Source organism: Phodopus roborovskii, unplaced genomic scaffold, assembly GCF_943737965.1.
Source record: "Phodopus roborovskii unplaced genomic scaffold, PHOROB, whole genome shotgun sequence".
NCBI lineage: Eukaryota > Metazoa > Chordata > Mammalia > Rodentia > Cricetidae > Phodopus > Phodopus roborovskii.
The window spans coordinates 48,672-69,801 of NW_026126406.1; the positions used below are offsets into that span (position 1 = coordinate 48,672).

At 44.2% G+C, this 21,130-nt stretch overlaps 2 pseudogenes; one reads left to right on the plus strand and one right to left on the minus strand.

Annotated features, from left to right (window-relative positions):
• The first annotated feature begins 9,549 nt into the window (after positions 1-9,549).
• LOC127218722 (60S ribosomal protein L21-like) lies at positions 9,550-9,994 on the plus strand (annotated as a pseudogene).
• A 3,518-nt stretch (positions 9,995-13,512) lies between these two features.
• LOC127218718 (ribonuclease SLFN12-like) lies at positions 13,513-19,424 on the minus strand (annotated as a pseudogene).
• Between the last annotated feature and the right edge of the window lie 1,706 nt (positions 19,425-21,130).

A 21,130-nucleotide genomic window follows, 5' to 3' on the forward strand; every position in this document is an offset into this window, starting at 1 on the left:
AATACCAGACACAGTAATAGTGTTATCAAGTGCAGACAATCAGTCATTAGATAAGCTTACTAAAAAAGAGAGGTACAGAAATGTACATGGAGGAAGAGAAGTTGAGGATTTTTTTTTCATTAGTGTGGGAAAGGCTTAACAATATTTACCCTAGATGAGAGTAAGCCAGTAGCGAAGTGAGAACTTAAGGATGGAGGAGGAGACTGAGTGACTGAAACAGTGGAATCCCGAAAGTCGAGATTTGGAAAAGATTGTGGCTCAGAATCTGGAAGAAGGCGGTGAGGTTAGGTTTTATAGCTATGGGGGGTGGGAAGTAGGGAGAGTCTTCTACTGCCTTCCCTTTTCCTCTGGAAAGAGGCTTTTGCCAGAATGGCAGGAGGAGAAATGTAGTGCTATAGAGTAGAAATAGTTTGAAGAAATATCACAGCTACATGGGGAACAAAGGATGTGCACACAAATAAAGATGCTGCAGAGAAAAGGAGTAAGCTATGTGTCTTCGTTACTTCTCTGCCTCTGTGATAAAATGCCTTGGCAAAGGCAACTTAAGGAGGGCAGGGTTGGTTTGGCTCACAGAAGTACAGATCACCAGAGCCAGGAAGTCAAGGCAGCTGGAATTTACACAGCCCAGTCACAGTGTAACCCACCCACGGTCAGGAAGAGGGAGCAAGGAATGCCTGTGCTCAGCTAGCTGGCTCTTTTTTTTATTCAGCCTAGACACCACCCACAGCCTGGAAATGGTGCCAGTCTCCTTTAGAAGGGGTCTTCTCAATGAACTCAGTCAGCACAATCACTCACAGATATGCCTGCAGATTACATAACTCCTCGGGTGTGTGCCCTGAGGCCTTTCTCCTAGGAGATTCCCTATCTCATCAAGCTGACTGTTATACCACATCTTCATGTGTCCAAAACATATAAATTTACAAAATGTAATAATGACTTGAAAAAGCAATTCTATAGCAGGGCATGTACATCATGATAGTATTTGCATAAAGACAAGGGGTTGAAGAGATGGCTCAGTGAATATGAGTGTTTTGCTTGTATGTATATCTGTGCACCACCTGCCTGGTGCCTGTGGAGGTCAGAAAAGGGCATCGGATGCCTGGGACCAGAATTATGGACAGTTAGGTGCTCATTGCCATGTAGATGTGGGGAATTGAACCTGGGTCTTCTGCAGAAACAAGAAGTGTTCTAAACTGCTGAGCCATCTCTCCAGCTCCATATAACAGAGCTTTTAGGAAGTTAAATCTTAACAATGTCATATGACACAGAATAAAGCTATAGTAGAGTTTGATAGGCAGAATGCCTCTCAGGAGGAAATGGTTCAATAGTAAATAGTACCACTCCAATGAGGACCGAAGAAAGGTGATCTTTGTCTCCCTTACACCACCATAAAAACTGTTGATGAAAGATTGGACCCTCGATGGATGTGTGTGCAAAGTAAGGATGGGGCACACAAAACTCTAGATAGGCTGGAGCAATACACTTCTCAAAACAAATCGGGACTGGCTCTCTTGGGGCAGAACCATAACAGAAGGAAACAGAACCATAGAACAAGTGATGTTTGGGAAACAGCAGTCACAGAGCCCTTGGCTCTTTTCCAATAGCTTCTAGGTGATAAACTCCGGGTTAGACAGTTCTATTTCTGTCCCTTGGTGCCTCAGTTAAGGACAGTAGCTAACAGGGGTTGCTCAGAGGCATCTGCAGAATCTCTTCCAACATTGTAATTCAAAAATTGCAAATGGGGGCCTGAGGCACTTGCACTAACTTGAATCTGCTAACTGTGACAGGCTCTGCGAGCACAGAAACCTGATGCGGAGTACTGCACCTGTGTCCTCACATGCAGCGGTCCCTGCGTGCAAGCGTGATTGCGTGTGGTCCCGCGCCTACCCCCTCCCTCCTCCGTCCCTCACTCCTCTGCTCCCCCGCCCTCCCTCTCCTCTCCCCTCCCCCCCCAGTGCTGGCCTGGTCAGGCTCACACCCACCTGGATCATCCCCTATCACTCATGCTTTTTAAGGAACTTGCCGCCGAGCCTGATAAAATACCCGGGCCTTCAGGCAGGAGAAAGACACAAATACACACACGTCACCTTGGCTTCTGAGCTGCTCAGGCACCAGGTCCCGGATTTGGCGGGCTAGACCTCGGAGGTGCTGGTCGGGAGCTGAGGGGCTCTAAGCACCCCGGGCCTGACCTGATTCCTGTTTCCAGTGCATTTGCCCGGCTGGCACTAAGGTCCGCCTTTCCTTTCCACTGGTTGGCTCCTCCCGCCAAAAGCGCGGAAACGAGAGACCAGTAGAAAGTCTATTAAATACCAGGAAGCTTGGAACTCAGAATGTGTTTGATAAACTAAACTTTAACAATCCCAAACTTTAGATACATTGAGCTTCTGATTATTCCTGGCGTTTTTAGTTCCCTCTTTTGGTCGCCGCCGCCATTCTTACTCGTCCCTGCTCTTCCTCTCTCCCAGCCCTTCATCACCTGCCCATCGTTCTGCATTTATCAATCTATTCATAAACCTATAATGAATCACACGCGACAGGGTAAAACTCATTCAAGAGGAGAAAAGCTCTTCCCAGGCCCTCCCCTCTGCCTCCCGCCTCCCATTCGACCCTGGTTCCCTCGAAGGTCGCACCGGGCTCTCACCGCTTCCAAACTCCCTGCCTCCAAACTGCCCTGCCTGGGCAAAGTGGGGGTTGCGGGGAGATCTCAGTTTCTCGCTCCGCTTCCGGTGGCCGCTTCGAAAAGCAGAACTTGGAAACAGCCACAAATCTTTCCCCTTCCAGAACTCAGACTCTGGTACAAATCCTGCCTGGTCTGTGATCGGGTGGCGTTGCAGTCGTGAATTGGTCACCTGCTTAGAGGACCAGGCCTGGCTCCCACGTGGGTTTGGCGATGGTCGCAGGGAAATGCTTGGGTCAGCCCTTCTAACTTCCGATCCTTTCATGGGGGGAAAACGAAACTGTAGGAGCTTTTCTAGCCAGCTGGAGGTCTTTGGCACGCTGACAGCTTGAGCTCACTGTTGGTTTGGGGATGGATTGGATTATCTAGCTGCCGGTCTCTCGTCCTGGGCGGTGGGCGGAACTGCTCACTGCAGACGCGGCCCATTGGATGGCAGCCCTGAGCTATACTGCCTCTGCCTGCAGGTGGAGTTCTCTGCCTTGAAAGCCTTTATCAGGATCTCACCCCCTGGCCTCAGAGGTGAAAACTAACCATCATTAACCCTTCATCCTTGCAGGTCTTTATAGGTTGTGTGTCCTTAATGCATGCACACTTACAACACAGGGTTAACACAGTTAGTGGCATTATGATATGCATTCTAGTTCATAACCTGTTTCTCCATGGTTCCAAACTTTCCATTTTAGTATACCTTCATAACACTGTGTTTAAGTTTTCCTTTAAAATGTGTATTTTTTTCCAGATTGTTTGTATGATCGAGGATCATGCTCTACAGTGTTGAAAGAAAAGACTGTCAACCTAAAATTCAACCCTTTCTCTCTCCCTCCCTCCCTTCCCCCTGCTTCTCTCCCATCCCCTCTCTCTCTCTACCCAGTATTAGAAAATAACGAAGTTCTTTCCTGACAAAATAATTCAGCAAAGGATTTGTCATCAGCAGATCTTCATCACATGAGCTTTTAAAATGCAGATGGAACCTGGTATCCGAGTGACACTTGGAATCACATGAGTGAAGCCTATACTCCAGGAGGAATTATGTGGGGTTAAGGGGTAGTCCTTCTCAGAAACACAAATGACCAATACAGACTTTTAAAAGTAATGATGTGTAATCATCAGGAGATGAAAATTCAAACTGCTTTGAGACTCCATCTCACCCCAGTCATAATGGCTGCTGCTAACCATGCAGCTCTTTTTATTTTATTTTGAGACAGGGTTTCTCTGTAGCCTTGGATCCTGTCCTGAAACTAGCTCTGTAGACCAGTCTGGCTTTGAACTCACAGAGATCCACCTGTCTCTGCCTCTCAAGTGCTGGGATTAAAGGTATATGCCACCACCTCCCTGCTAGCTATGCAACTGAGACTTAAAAAGGATGTGGTATCTGATTTTATCTAGAAAGTCGCCTGCCTAAGCATGAAACTCAGCAGCCAAGCACAAATAGCAAGTAGGGTAGTCGGTCAGGAGGTTATGTTCTTGAATGTACCAATATGTAGTTCTATGACTTTGTTGAAGCTTAGGTGGCTGTAACTGTGGGTTATTTCTGGGCCCTCTTTTATTCCACTGGTCCACACGTGTGGGTTTTGTGCCACCACCACACTGTTTCTGCTACTATGGCTCTAGAATACGATTTGAGGATTGGGTCTCATGGAAACTCCAGCATTGCAATTTCTGCCATAGGTCACTTTAGCAACTGAAGGCTGGAAGTGGCAGGCAAAGGTATGACTTTTCCTTTTAAATACAGACTTTCTCCTCTGCCTTACTGGACCCAGGGCAGCTCCCTACATGAAACTGTGATAACTGGTGTTGACTTAGCACCTAGGATTCACAGAACTGTGTACAGGAAGACAGGAGGTTTAGCTTCTCTCATCTTTTAGGTCTTCCTGAATGTCCTACCTTTTTTGTTAGATGCCTTTTTAGCCTTCTTGAATGCAACCCTTCAACTGATCCAAGAACATATATCTTCTTCCACAAGAGTGCTGTATGCCAAAGTGGAAAAGAAGGACACCTCCAATGTTGTTCTAGAAATATGACCGTAGGGGCTGGAGAGATGGCTCAGAGGTTAAGAGCACTGGCAGCTCTTTCTGAGTTCAATTACCTGCAACCACATGGTGGTGGCTCACAACCATCCATTGATGAGATCTGGTGCCCTCTTCTTCTGGCATTCAGGAATACATGCAGGCAGAACACTATACATAATAAATAAATAAATAAACGAAATAAATGAAGAAATAAAGAAATATTACCCCAAGAAGAGCCTCAAATTCTGTGATGTAGAGACTCCAGGACAGACAATTAGTGTTCTACCTGTTTATTCATTTAATGGGGCTGGAGAAAATGGCTCAGAGGTTAGAATCACTGATCATGTTACTAGAGGACCCAGGTCTTAGTCCTAATACCCATGGGGCAGCTTATAGCCATCTGGTTCCATAGGATCCAATGCTCTCTTCTGGCTTCTGAGTACAGCAGGAATGCATGTGTCTTCTCAATCCTGAGGCAAGCCAAAGATATGAGCTTATTTCCAGGCGACTCAGATACGGCCTTTTGGCCCCCTGGCACCTCTCCGTATAACAGTTCAATGCTTCCAGTATTCTAAGCCACTGTGGAGTATTGATTGCCTCAGGATCTAAGGGCAACCAAGGAAGAGGCCCTTCACCTATACTCAACACTCCCACATGCCTGTGCTGTTTCCAGTTTATTCCCAATGAAACTGTGTGGAGTACTGTCCTTGACTCAGTGGACGTTTCCTTTTACATCTCACCACACCCTGAGCCATAATTCATGTTTACCTTTAAATGGATTATTTCTGACACTTTGAGAGCAGCTCTTTTGCCAGTGCCTCCCAAACAGGCCCCCTGAGTCCTTGTGACACTGTAACAGGGCAAAGGTTTCTCCATCTTGTCTCAGCTGAAGCCATCTTGATTTAAACTAAAACTGACCCCTCTTTTCCACCCCCATGCCCTGAAAAGTCCTGTGGGAAAGCCCTCAACTCTGTTCTAGAAGCTCAGGTGGAAATCCCCCAGCTAATTGCATGTTCTTGGTGCGTGCTAAACTGCTTACTTGCTTTACTCTGCCAACCAGGATGTAATTTTTGTGTGCTCTTTGTCTTTAAAACCCCCTGTGCTATGCATTCGAGGCTGCTCTGTGAGAAGTGTTTCTTTTCAAGCTTAACACAGACTCTCACTTCGAACTTTGGTCATGCTGAGTGGTCTTCGAGTCTCTACTTGCAACAATAGCCTTGCCCATGTACATTGAGAGTCCTTGACTCTAAGGAACAGTCATTTACCTCAGCACATAGATGGTCCCTTCATTTGTGGGCCTAAAAATTAGACTCTTAAGATATTCTATTAACATTCTAAACATTCTGGCAGCCACAGGACACTGGGCATACCCACAAAAGGCTCAGATAACCCAACACATGGTAATGTATTAGGAAATAACTCAACTCAGGACAGTGGGCTTTGGCTCCTGAAGGAAAAAAAAAAGCCATCTTAAAAATAGGGCCCTCCCTTCCCTTGGGACACATGTCCTAGCTTTGGGAGCCTGAAGTATATTCATATCATTGTGGATACTTTTTCATTGCTCATGTTTGCTATTTCCCTATCAGGAAAGGTAGTTAAGGATATTATTACTTTTTTACCCAGTGATTTTCCCATTTTAGGTCCCTTCAAAATATTAAAAACTGACAATGATCTTTATATTAGTTAGAGTTTCTATTGCTGTGAGGAGACACCATGACCACAGCAACTCTTATAAAGGAACACATTTAATCTGGGTGTCTTACAGTTTCAGAGATTTAGTCCATTATCAACATGGTGGGACATGGCAGTGTGCAGGCAGATATGGTTGGAGAAGGAGCTGAGAGTTCTACATCTTGATTCACAGGCAACAGGAAGTGAACTGAATCTACAGTGAGTGTAGCTTGAACATAGGAGACCTCAAAGCCCACCCCTACCCGAACACCCTACAGTGACACACTTTCTCCAACAAGGCCAAACCTAATAGTGCCACTTCCTATGAGCTTATGGGGGTCAATCACATTCAAACTGCCACATTCCTTCATGCATTGCCAAGTCTTTTCAAAAAGTTTGCCAACAGTTTGACATAACCTACATTATAGGCATCCCATATAACCCTCAGGGTCAATCTTTTACAGAAAGAGCTAATGAACAACTTAAACATTATTTAAAAATAAAGGAGGGGGCCAGGCATTGGTGGTACACATCTTTAATCCCAGCACTAGGGAAGCAGAGGCAGGCAGGTCTCTGTGAGTTCAAGGCCAGTCTGGTCTACAGAGTTAGTTCCAGGGAAGGCTCCAAAGCAATACGGAGAAACCCTGTCTCAATTTAAAAAAAAGAAAAAAGAAAAAGAAATCAAAAAAAAAAATAAATAAATAAAAATAAAGGAGGGGAGGAAGATAATATGGCTACTTGTTACAATATTTTATGTTCTGTTATATGTACTTTAAATTTTTAAAATTTGGACAAGTATGACCTCACTGATGCAGAATATTTTTGGGTCCCTCCAAAAATAATTCAGGGTCAGGGTCCTTTGCAGAAATGTTGTGCCTGGCCAACTGAATGACCCAGCTCTAGAAATTCCCTGGAGCCGAAGCTATTTGTACTTTTTCCTCAGGGTACCAAAAAGTCCGTGTGGGTACCTGAAAGACTGAATAGACCTGTGGAAGACAGACAAAGAACGTCCAAAGTATCTACAGAAGATACGCTGGAAGAAAAGAAAGTCAACGGGGTGATGGAGTTGTTGAGCCATGAAGAATAGAGTCCCCCCCACCAACAATGACTCAGATGAAGAAACTAGTGACTGAGGGAAAATAATTGATAACATCTTAGGTGTGCCTGCTTAGTTGATATTTCTTGCTAAGTTGTCCTTGTTGAATGCATCTGTTACCGCTGAAGCATGTTTGGCCTTATGTCCCTGATCCTCCTGTGCTTCACTGTGTTAACTGGGAAGAAAATGACATCTCCACTTATGTAAATGACTCCCAGATAGTGGACGTCTCCACTGCTAACCATATTGCTGTCCAGGTAAAATTTGTCAGATGATAATTTGAGTGTTGATGTTAACCATTCAAAGTTAGATAAGTTACCCTCTCCCATTGCTACACAAAACCTGGCAAAGATTTTTGGTCATTATTTTTCTGCCTTTAATTGGACTCCTAAACTATGGTCCATAGGAATATCTCTGGGATTTTTGTTGTTGGTGGTGGTTATACTAGGAAGCATTATAGCCTAAAGAATAATTTGCTACTCCATGTCTGCTTTGAAGACTGACTTGCATACCCTAAATTTTAAAAAATAACAACAAAATAAAATGGGGGGAATTGCAAGGAATCATGGAGTTGGCCTGGCCTAGCTGCCTCTAGAGGCATGAATCACAGGTTTTCCAGGTTGGAGTCCAAGGCTCCTGGTTGTACAATGTGCCTTCAAGTTCCTGAGAGACCAAGGTACTCCCTCAGACTGTCAAGCATTCAGGCTGCTTTGTATTTCTCTGGATATTCCCTTAGTAGTCAAAAAACATGTGGAAGCAAGACAGGACAATTGGTCTTAGACATTAATCTCATTTACCTATAAAGTTTGCAAATACCATATCTCCTGGCAACTACAATTGTATTTAATTCTGGCAATTGTCATTATATTCTGTTTCTGATGACTGTATCTCAATAAAATTGTCAAAGCCTCCATCCTTAATTCCTTGCCACCATATCAGGTGACAGTGGCCTGGTAAGTAAGCTTGGGTGCTTACAGATAGCCCTCACCAGCCTTAAATTCATTTGCAGGCTTTAAGGAAACAGTAGATCCCTCAGCAGATGAATGACGAGCTAGGGAGCAGTGGCTAGGCATTGTCTTGACAATTGATTAGTAAAAGCTGAACTACTGTGAGAGCTGGATATCAGGGAACATTCATAGGTTTCAACTTTGCCTGTCACAGCCTCTCTCTGGGTGAGGGAACACCCAGAGAGGCAGTCATGAAAAACAGGAAGCCCAGACACTAACAAACCAAAGGTGCAAGTAACAGAATCTGGGCTCAAGGTGGGAGGTGCATACAGAGAGCTAGCCCAGTCCTCAGTGGCTACTGATATCCTGGAATTTGGTAGCCCCGAGCCTGAAGCATCTGGGTCAAATTCTGGAGCCATCAGCCCATCATGTACTGTTAAAGACCTGGAGAACACTGATGTTCCAGGGCTGTACAATATACCCACTGCTGTGTTTCTGTAGCAGGGTGGTTAATGCTGAAGTGTGAGGAAATCTTCTCTGCTTACATTGATTACAGTACTGGGGGCTTTTTCCCATGCTTCCAAACACCTCAAAGTCATTCCCAGTGCAAGCATTTGCCACCTTAAGTGGATATGATCTGAAGATCTCAGAAGGGTGAGACTGCCCAGCCCACAGAATGCAATATAGATATGACCAGCAGGGGGTGCTGGTACACAAAGAAGGGAGTGAACTGCAGCTGATCAGTCTGGTACAGATGCAGCCACAGCATAAACCACAGGAAAAACAAGAGTTCATAAGCTTGACAGACGCTCCCCTTCCTCCACGATGCAACCCGAAGCCTCCAGCTTTCAAAAACCCAGAAAGAAACTGCCCCACACACATTCTCCCTGTGATTCCCTTTTTAAAAGTACACATCTAGTGTAAATAGCAAGTTCCAGATTAGCCAGAGCTACACAGTAAGACCCTGTCTCAAAAATAAAACAAAATACAGAAACTATGAATGTATATAACAACTGAGCAAACCATGCCTAAATGACTCATGGGTTATTACAGAAATCAGAGAGAAAACTAAAAAAAGTCCCTAGAGTCAAATGAAAATGAAAATATGGCCTTTTGGCCGCGGCAGCCATCTTCCAGTAACTCGTCAAAATGACAAACACCAAGTGAAAGAGGGGGGGCACTCGCTACATGTTCTCTAGGCCTTTTAGGAAGCATGGAGTTGTTCTTTTGGCCACGTATATGCGAATCTACAAGAAGGGCGATATTGTAGACATCAAGGGAATGCCCCACAGGTGTTACCTTGGCAAGAGTCTACAATGTCACTCAGCATGCCGTGGGCATCATTGTAAACAAGCAAGTTAAGGGCAAGATTCTCGCCAAGAGGATTAACGTGTGGATTGAGCACATCAAGCACTCTAAGAGCAGAGACAGCTTCCTGAAGCGGGTGAAGGAGAACGACCAGAAGAAAAAGGAAGCCAAGGAGAAGGGCACCTGGGTTCAGCTCAAGCGCCAGCCTGCTCCACCCAGAGAAGCACACTTTGTGAGGACAAATGGGAAGGAGCCTGAGCCCATCCCATACGAATTCATGGCCTAATGAACAAAAAGAAATAAAGACCTGGACTGTAAAGAAAAGAAAATGAAAATATGACTTTTCAGAATGCATGGGCTCTGACCAAGGCACACTTGAGGGGCAAGTTTATAGCTGTGAATGTTAACATTAAAAATAAAAAACCTCAAGTAAATAACCTCAACAAAAAACGAGAACATCCAAACTGAGAAGCAGTAGGTAGTAAGAAATAATGGAGAACAGGGCAGATAAACTGAAATGGAGATTAAAAGAACATTATAAAGTATCAACCAAGCAATGAATTGATTCTTTGAAAGAAAGAAACAGAAAACTTAAATGCTTCAACCCTATGTAAAGGACTATAGGCAACTAATGAATGTTGATAGGAGGAGAAACAGGCTTCCCCAGGGACAAACACATCAATTCATTACCTTATACAAAATGGTCAGCCCTGAAAGTGCGTACATGCAAGTAACACTACACAGACCGAATAGGGATGTTTAGGAATATATATGTATATACATATGTGCATGTAGCAATGATTAATGGAAATAGAGTAAGAAGGGGTAATTGGGAGGGTTTGGAGGGAGGAAAGGGGAAATAAAAAGTTAAAAAATCAGAGGTTAAAAGGGGAAGTAAAAGTCAGGCATAGTGATGCAGGCCTTTAATCCCAGCACTAGGGAGGCGGATCTCTGTGAGTTCGAGATCAGCCTGGTCTACATAGTGAGTTCCAGGGCAGCCAGGGCTACAGAGTGAGACCCTGCATTAACAACAACAACAAACAGGTGAAATACAGACTGGTGCAGAATCACTGAAAATTTATATTTCATAAAACTGGGAAATCCAGAAGCAGGTAAAATCCTAGACACATGAGACCTGCCAAGAGGATGCAAACACTTTAAACTCGGACACAAGCTTGGGTTTGAGGGATCAAGTAAGGTTAAAGGCCTTAGACACCATTTCCTACTGAGAACTGAGCAGCTCTGGAACATGATGGTGATGGAAAACACAGGAAGATAGCAGGATGCATGCTGAATTGCTTCAGTGCGTCTTGGAGTGTGGCAAATAACCCAAAGCTCTGTGATTTAAGATGACTATTTGTCTGAAGTTGATGGTGGAGAGACAGCTACATCCAGGGCCCCTTCCTCCCTCTCCAGCCTCTGCGCCCTATTGCTCTTTCTGTCTCTTCTCGCTTCTCTCCTGGACCTCTACTGTAGCCTGTCTCTGCTCTTCTCTGCCCTGGCCCCCTCACCTCTTACACCCTGGGTCAAGGTCCCCCAGGTGCAGGCAGGGAAGGGGAGGGAGGAGAAGAAGGAAGACAGGAGAAGAGGAAAGGAGGGGAGGTTTTCTTCAATGCACAGAGACCTGGTAACAAAGCAGCTTTTACACTTTCTGTGTCCCTGCGGATGTCTTAAAGACAGCATTTTTTTTTTTTTGTAAGTTATTGAAAAACTTTCATATAATAGATCTGGATGTTTCCCCCTGACCCACTTCCTCAAGATCCTCCCTACCTATCGTGGTAAATAAGGATAAGGATAAACAAATAGGCCAATAGATGTTTATTCAGGGAGAAATAACTTACAACCTAGACAGATGAACACCAGGAAATTCAACCCGATCCTCTCCTGTCCAAGTCAGCCAGAAAGAGAGCCTTTCCTGGCCCCCTCTGACCTCCTTCCACAGGTCACTCCGCCCATGGCTCCACCCCCAATGGGCGTGGTCAGTGCCACAGAACTATCTCACTACACCTACCTCCTTACCCACCCCTTTGTGTTCTCTCTCTCTCTCTCTCTAAAACAAAATAAACACAGAAATTAGCTCCTTCATGTTTAATGTTTAAAACTGAACCTTGGCAGACAAATGAATAATGAAAATTTGGTGTGTATACACGTTGAAACTTTTTTTCACCAGCAACAACAAAAAAATGAATTTATAAAAATGTTAGGAAATTGGTGTATAATGAAAATTTAGTCTGTATACACATTGGAACTTTTTTCAGCAACAACAACAAAAAAAAAAAGAATTCATAAAAATGTTAGGAAATCGGCCCTTTGGCAGGCTGTGCCAAGACATGCCTGCCACTAAGCAAACATGGGCAGGTGCAACAGTGAGTGCCAGAGCGTTATTGGGGGAGAGTGAAAGGCTGGGTTGGAGTGGGGACCCGAGAGAGGCAGGCAGACAGACAAGAGGAAGATGAGAGGCAAGAGAGGAGCAGGGGGCAAGAGAGGAGTAAGAGGCAGGAGTGGGAAGGGGAGGCAACCAGAGGAGTAAGAGACAAGAGAGCAGGCTGTACTCTGGTGGGCACTTTTAAGGGAAGCACATGTCACACAGCTGAGGGTGGGAAGGCACCTGGAGACAGGGGATGACAATGATTGCTTTGGCAGCAGAGGCAGGCTGCTGCTGTGGCGGAGACAGCTAGAAACAGAAAATACTGTGTGAGGTAGCCCAGGCTCAGAAAGACAAATAGAACATACCTTCTCAAATACAGACCTTCGCCTCTTAGCTACACCTGTGTATTTAGGGGAGTGGAGGCCAGGGAAATAGAAAGAGGCCCATGAGAATTGGGCAAAACACTGGGGGCATGGCTCAGGGATAACAGTACCTCTTACTTCCTTGGTCTGCAAAGGTCTGAGTCACAACTCTGAAAACTACAATCCCAAGTAATCAAAACATCTAAAACCTAGAACTATTATTTGGGAAAACGATAAGAATTATTTAAAAGACATTGATGATGTTTTGAAATGATTATTTTAGGAACATAAAAAACTGGCAGAACATTTTGTTGGCATCTAAATTTTGCTAAGTATAACTTCCCACATATTACAATGAAAATTCATCAAAGAAAGATGAAGGAAAAAAAACTGTATTCAGAAAGATCCAGATCTAAGAAAAAAAATTAGACGAGAAATGAGGTTGATTTTAAAAAATAAATTGTATTGGTTAAGAAAGAGATGAAAACAGGAATCATGGCTTTGGATGACTGGCATCTGTGAGCCACCAGCCCAAAGCCCCTGTCATAGGAGCTCTCATGATGGTCAACCTGCCTTTTGATGAGCTCCATCAAAAGTCAAAACAGGTACCACTACATATATCATAACCCTTAGGGTCCAAGTGTTGAGAAATGTTGTCCTTCACAAATGAAGATGTACAATGAAGACATTGCTTCCTTTATGAAGGAAACACCAACATTTCAAATTAAAGCACAATACACGCATATAAATTCAGTGCTGTAAATACCATAATAGGTGTTAATCTACAGCACAAACAATACTAGAATTCGAATATAAAACATACATCGAACCATAAGAGAACCATAAGAGAATAATATCGAACTCTTAAAGACATAGTATCAAGACTTCAAAAGGGAACAATGTTACAAATGGGAACTTGAGAACATGCCATTACCCCATAGAGAGTATTTGTATGGCCTAGTTCCTGGGATTTGTTGACATTTTGAAGTCTTACACCAACAGATACATTGTTTTTCTTCAAGATAAAATAGACAATTGTATTCGTTTCTATGTGTTTTTTACCTTTTCGAAACCTCCCATATTTACTGTATGCTTCTGTGAGGAGTCTGTACTTACTTTCCACATACCCTGAGCCTTGCCTCTGCGATTTTGGAAATCACAGATGTAACAGCAATAACACAGGCAGCAGAGCAGCAACACTGTGACAGAACGTTGCCTATAGTGCCTTCATCATCATTTTCTTCACTACTCTAGGAAGAGTGTCTTCCTTGATTAAAGATACCATGAATTTCCTCAGCCAGAATGCAGAATGGGATACATTTTTGTTTTATATTATTTACTTATGTATTTATTTTGAGGCATGGTCTCTTCCTATAGCCCTGGCTTTCCTGGAACTCCCTATGTAGACTAAGAGGACCAGCCTTCCTCCAAGTGATACAATTAAAGGCATAGGTCACATCCCCTTACAGGAACACATTTTTAAAGCACCGTTTGATCATAGTCTTCTTTAACGGCCAATCCCTTTCCCAGAATTTCATTTCTATTTTTGTGAAGTTATTCAAAGACGCATTTCCATATACTTATCCAACGAGAGAACATTATCATAAAGCATGAAATATCATTGCATTATAGTCCATTTCACATGTCAAGAAGTCTCAATCATGATCTAGGACATTCCTCAAAAAGTAAAGTATCTAAGGCTATATGTTTAAAATTTCAAGGTAAACTGATCATTATAGTTTTATGTCGGGACACCGTCTCTACAACCTCAGCAAGAGCTTTCTCTAAGTGCCTTACTGTCTTGGTTGTCAGATAATAGGTTCTAGGGTAACTTATTTTCGAGCTTGAATCATATAGAGACACTGCCCTATGACCCAAGTATACTATCTTTATCACCACACCGACTTTCCCAGTGTAACCGCCAAGATTTACCAGCATCTGCTTTAAAGTTAATGCAGTTTGTTTACAATAGTTCTTTAACTTAGCACCTAATTCATTCAGAACAGTGCTGTCGTCTTCCAGCTCCCCGTCTCCCAGGACAAAGCAATGAAGGGTCAGAAGACTGTCCTGGGAAATATGAAGCAAATCCAAGATGACTTCCTGCTTCTCAGGCAAGCCAGGACCCAGAGTCCAGCTCTTAGAGGTGACCAGCGTTCCTCGACGTAAGTGAGGCCAACTCTGTCCAAAGTAACTGCTCGTATCTCCCCTGTTCTGGGCACAGTTCCATGCAGAGGGCTTCTGGAGAGCACGTCACCTTTCGACACACGGCTAGAAAAATAAATAAGTATACCAATTAAAAAACAAAACTGCTGGGAATATCCTGTGTGAGCCATCACCAAGCAGCTAGTAAGTCCCCCACTTTCATCATCACGATACCAAACAATAATAATTCAGGAACAGGAGGGCAGCAGGTGCAAGGGTCCTGGGACTTAGAACTCAGGCTCTGCTAAGAGGGAGCATTGCAAGTGGCTGAACACTCACATCCCACCTTTTCTATAATCCCACAAGGCAGGCCAGGCTTCCCTGGTGAGCAGAGACTGGCAATCACAGTGAAAACCCATAGTTCTAGAAAGCCTTGAGTTTGAATACACACTGTCACCTTCTACCTGTCTGGTTAGCATTGGAGAGGAAGTCTACTTTGCCCTCCTATGTTGGGATGTGGTATGTACTAGTCTGTGTGTGTGCTTGGCTTGGGCAGGGTGGTGTGGGGTGGTTACTATTTGAGAGAAAGTTACTCCAGGGACCTGAAAAAGTATCACTCCCAGTGAGGAAGCTTGAGGCCTTGAACCCTGGTGGGGCAAGGAGGCTTGAACATAGTCACAGCAGCCACTCTAGAAAGTTACAGTGACACTACCTGGAAGGTGGGCCCTCTGTTGCTGAGCTTCTGGAATGTCATGAACAAACGATCTACTGAGACGGAGTGGTGGGATGCTTGATTGAAGGGTCTGTTTATCTTTTCCCTTGGAGAAACCTGAGAAGACAAAAGTTATTTTAAATTTCCCCCAGGCCGTAGTGTTCAATAACAGTGCAATGTGTGTTAAAAGTATCAGTTGAACTGTGTTTACCTAAGCGGTAATGGGGTTAGAGTTTGGTGTTAGATTTTTTTTGAGGACAAATACAATTTTCAAAATGACGCTTACACTACACTTACCGAAAACATAACAGCACAAAGTGCACTGGGCTAGTGGAATGTATGGGCAATTCCATGGGCCTGTTTTACTTCCTCATTTTTAAACTAGAGACAGGCATTCACATAGACCATGCTGGACACAAACCACTACTTGGACCTTGGGCCAGTTTTATGATTTTACAGAATGGAGGTGATGGAAGCCAGAACTTCTAGATGCTAGACAAGCACTCTATCACCTCAGAAATGTCCCCAGCTTTGCTTTCTTTCAAAGCAGTTATATCCAGAAGCAAAGAAGGCTGGTGGGTTTGTGCAGAGATGAGGATGCTCTGATTTTCAGATGGTGTAAAGTTTCTGGTGCTTGTTTCAACTAAGGCTTCCTGTTCCAAAGGAGATAAAAGGTCAGCATTTTCCTTTCCTTCAGAGGAAAAAGTATGGTTCCATTTTGAACTGTGAGAGGAAGGAAGAAGCTTTAAGCAGAGGGGCCGATGGGAATAAAGTGGTAAAGGACAAAGGGGCAGATTAGAGGGTGTGGTTTCTGAAGTGCACACTGGTCATCACAGGCACAAAGCAATGGAGAGAGTACATGGTGGGCCAGCACATCCAAATGCCCGACCAAAGGGACATTCCCTTCCCATAACTTGATTTTCTAATGCATTTGTCACTGTTAGTGAAAGATGATTGACACAGAAAGCTGGCAATGAGAAATGGGATCAGTGCAGTGGGTCCTTGGGGGACAGGCTACAGAAGCCATTGCACTAGGAGGGATTTTGACAAACAAGCTAGATGTAGTCTGAGAAGAGGCAAGGACAACTCGATAGGGAACTCTGGGAGGATGAGCAGAAGTTCAGGAAGCAGAGAGGACAGTGTCCACGAAAGGCTCTGCTCGTCAGCCTCCTGATGGACATGGGACTGCCAGGGAGGCCAGGACTGCAGGCCACTTTCAATGTTCTGTGACAAAATGTTGGGCTGCGTTCTGCCCATGGCCTTGTCTTGGCAGAGATCTCAGTTTAAGCCACTGTGAGAGGTGGGAACAGCCTGGAGGGGAATTATGAGGTGGGGGCCCCTTCCTCTTCCCACTCCAATCCTGTCCACTGGAGAAGCAGGCTATATCACAGTTGGCCATTGTGCAGGAAAAAGCTCATAGCATACTGAAAGCGGGTAAGGAGCATTCGATAGCGAATCTCCTGAGTGGGCAGAAGGAAACAGGAGGTTGTCCACTCGGGATTGTATCTGGCAGAAGTCAGTAAATCAGCTGTTGAAACATGAGGAGGTGTGATGTTCCCTAGTCCCACAAATCTTCCAACCCTCTGTCCCAAATGTAAAGTGACTGTTTTGCCCCTTCCTCAACCTGGGGTGGAGTCCATCTGGCGCTTGACCCATTCCTCCGCAGTAAACCCCTTCACACGGCCGCCTTCCACATGCCAGGATTCCGGATCTGCAGTGAACACGGCACAGCAGAATCTCTCCACTCCTGAGTGCACAGACATATGAACACACAGCTCCCTGCCTGTGGACTTGGATGAATTTGCATGTGTACTTTATCTTCTCCTGCTCCTCACAGAAGTGAGCGACAGGCAGCTGTCGGATGCACTCCTCTATTTCACTCTCTAGGTGCACCAGATCATTCTCATTGGCTTCAAAACCAATTACTTCTTGGTTGTCTCCATCCAAACCAAAGAACAAATATCCCCCCTTCAGTGTTTGCAAATGCAGAAAAAGGTTGAGGGAGAATCGCTAAAATCTTTTCTTTAATCTTCTTTTTAGGGCACATTTTAACTTCAGCATATTTCGACTTAGTGAAACACAAAGTCTCCTTGTAGGTCAACTGTTCCTTGTTAAAAAACATGGCGAGCATTTCACGTTGTAATTCATCACAGCCAAATGATCCAGGCCAACTTAGTCTTGAACCTGACATCCCTTTAGCATATTTCTTTTCTTTGAGGAACTGCACTGCATCAGGAGCTTTCAGTTCATGGGACAATGACAAACTTCTCACATAGAAATTGGTTTTCCAGGTGAGGACACGCTGACCAGACATATCCGGGATCCATTGTTTCACAAAAATTAAAAAGTAGTCTTTGTCCTTCATGTAGTCTAGGTATTTCTGAGAAAGTGGAAGAATGTTACCAAAAGAATTTTCCAAATCCAGTCCCATTCCATCTCTGGTGAAGGAGTAATTGGAATTGCTGATGTGAGCCTTGACCACGCCCCCTCCAGAATTCACCAGAGTGCACACAGCCTCTGAGACACTTTGGGCCTCTCTTTTCCTTAGTTGAGTATCTTTCATTTTCTTCCTATACATCTCTCCAAGTGTGATTTCTCCCACAGAGAGAACCAGTTCTGCATAGTCTGTCTCCCTGATCAAGGCTGATGCTCATTTTGCTAGCACTTGCTTTGTTTCCCAGACGACATTGTTTCCTGTAAAAGAGACAGAAATCCATTACAGTAGACCTAAGCAGTGAGAGCCAGCTCTGCTTTACAAGACACAGCGCAACAGTCTGAGCTGCTCTGGGCAATTAAGCGTGAAGGTCTGAAGTGATGTCTTGTTTAGGAACTGTTGGGTCAATTCTGAATACAATAACTAGTAAGCTTGCACAATTTTCAGATTCATTGTTAAGATTGTATTTGATCATCTTCTAATATTTTGAACTAATAAACTTCTTTATGTATATTCATCATTCATGGCACTGTGTTATAGAAGGGACATATAAAATTGTGTAGTTTTGTTTGTTTTATTACTTTATGTGTATGAGCGTTTTGCCTGCATGTATGTATGTGTACCACAGGTATGCCTGGTGGTCATGGAGGTCAGAAGAGGGTGTTGAATTCCTCAGCTGGAGTTACTGGTGGTTGTGAACCACTGAGTAAGTGCTGGGAATCTGACCCAACCCTCTGCAAGGGTGACAACTTCTCCTCAGCACTTACCCAACTCTCCAACCTCTGCAGAAAGACACCAGAAGTGTGTGCTGCGCACTAAGCACATTCTGCTGTCTGACCTCTCTGTGATGTCCCCTTCCCATCTGTCCCCTATGTCCCCTTATACCGCTTCGCCACTTCTTTCATGTCTTATACATGCGCACGGTTTTAAGGCTGTGTAATAAATCTATAAACTCTAGGGAACCACTGAGTGGAAATATCTGAGGTTTGTCTTTCTGGAACTGGCTGGATTCAATGAGTGTGAGCATGTTCCGTGCTCTCCATCCTCCACAGTGGTGGGGATGGCACTCAAGGCTTGCGTTTGTTAGGTAGCTTTCTCCAGGAGGCACACCTCAGCCCTCTTTGTCCTTTAATGTAGGTGTTCCCCCACCCTAAGTCTCCCTCCTGGTGTGGCTTCTATGTTTAGTGGGTTTTTTTTTTTTTTGTTTGTTTGTTTTGGCTCTTCATTTTCTCGGGACAGTTTTTTCTAATCATGTGAAATCTTATTTGTGCCCTTGTTTTGGAGCGCTTTGTTCCTGCTTAGGACCCTCTGTGCTTCTGACTTTCCCTCTGGGCAGCTTCCTAACTCCTTCCCATATGACAGTCAGTTAGTTCACATACTTTGGTTCCATCAGACGTCCTGGTTTGGCATGCTGTGTGCCCTGGAGAATGTCCCCTGAACACTCGAGTTGACCAGACCACTCTGTGAACATCTGTGGGTTCCCATCTTCTCCCAACATTGGGGAGTTTTCAGACATGATTTCTTCAAAGAACTTCTCAATTCCTTTGTGACCTCAGGTTCTGGGGACAAACACAATCACCACGTTAGCCTTCCTGATAGTGAGCCACATAATGTTGGGCTTTGTGTGGCTTGTTTTACATTTTTCAGTTCTTTGTTTCAGGATATTTGATCACACTGTCAAACCCAAGACCGCTTTATTTATTTGTTGGAAAACCCTGTTCCTAGTTTGGTGTGGCTCAGCCCTAGCACACACCTTTGCTCAAAGAGCTTTCTACTTGAATATTGTAGACTGGTTTAAACAAAGCCGACCATAGGTGAGGAGGCAGAGCAAGCAACTATTTAACAGGAAAAAACAACAACAACAACAACAAAAACCATAGAGACTAAGAGGGAGTCAGGAGGACAGAGAAAGAGACACCCGGGAAGTAGAAGGCTGGGACACTCATTAGGAGGAGTTTTGTCTGAGGCAGTGTAGGGGAAAGCAGGCTCTCACCCGAGCATCTGACTCCCGAGTCTTTGTCAGTAAAATCAAAGAATTGACATTTAGTTTAAAACAGCTTTTCCTATCATTTCCCCTGGCTTAGTGGTTTTATTCATCTTTTCTTCAGTTTACAGATTTTTTTTTCTGTCTACTCACTCTGCTATTGGTCCTTTCCAAATATTAATACCAATTGATAAGAAAGAGGCTCATGTGAAAGGAAAAACATCACTACACAACAAATCAATTTTCTCAGTTTCATTTTCTGTGGGAGGTTGTTTTGAACTGCAGCTGACTTTGCTGTTCTGACACTAGAGGGCACTCACATGCAGAAGGACTGCAAAGACAAGGCCTTGTACAAGAGGAGCTGTAGGGATGTAAGAGGGTAAGATGGGGCATGTCAGTGTCTTGGCCAATACCAAGTAAATGCAACTTCTCATGCCTGTGCGCTGTTGTGGGGTAACCCCCACTGAACTCATTTGATTCCGGGGAATTGAGTTTAAAAGCAGAGCCCAGTTTGCCCTTGGCCCCAGCTTCAACCCTCAGCACCACCAAATACAAATTATCCTCTTGGTAGCTTTCAAGGAGGAACACACTGACCCTGTCTCAAAACAAACAAGAAACAAAGAAACAAAACAGAGGAACACTCTGGTTTGCTGAAACATCCCATTATGCAATGCTCTGTAGCACATTTTAACTCTTTCAACTTGTAACCCCACTGACTGCTCCCTGCTACCCTAACTTCTACTACCATCATTTCAGTTTCTTTAGATCCCTTATATAAGTGAATGTATGCATATTTGCTTTTATGTGGTCCTCATAGTTACATAACATATTGTCATTCAGAGTCTTCCATGTGTTTACGAATGACTCTATTTCCTTCATTTTACGACTCCATTTCAGACCACTGTGTATACTATATAGTCTGTGCTTGTCATCCACCCATGAGTTCGTGCTTTGACTTTTTAAAAACATTCAGCAATGGCCAGGGATGCAGCTGTCTCTCTTTTATAATGACTTCATCTCCTCTTGAACAAACCCAGTAGCGTTTCTCACACTTGTTGAGGAGCCACTATGTTTTCCAATATCCACTCTAATTCACACTCTCAGTCACGCTGTGCAAGGTTTCCTTCACTCCATGTCAGTGGCAACATTTATCTTTCATCTTTCTGATAACAGCCATTGCAGGGTCAGGAGCTGGATAGAGAGGCTCCATGGTTATGAGCACCTGCTGCTCTTGCAGAAGACTCAGGCTCCATACATGAACATAAAATAAAATTAGTCTTAAAAAAGTCATGGTGCTGAAGGGATAGCTCAGCAGTGGACAGAAACGGCTGCTCCTCCAGAGGACCCTGGTTCAATTCCCAGCACCCACATGAGGACTCTCAGCCTTCTGTAACTCCAGTTTCAGACAACCTGTTACCCT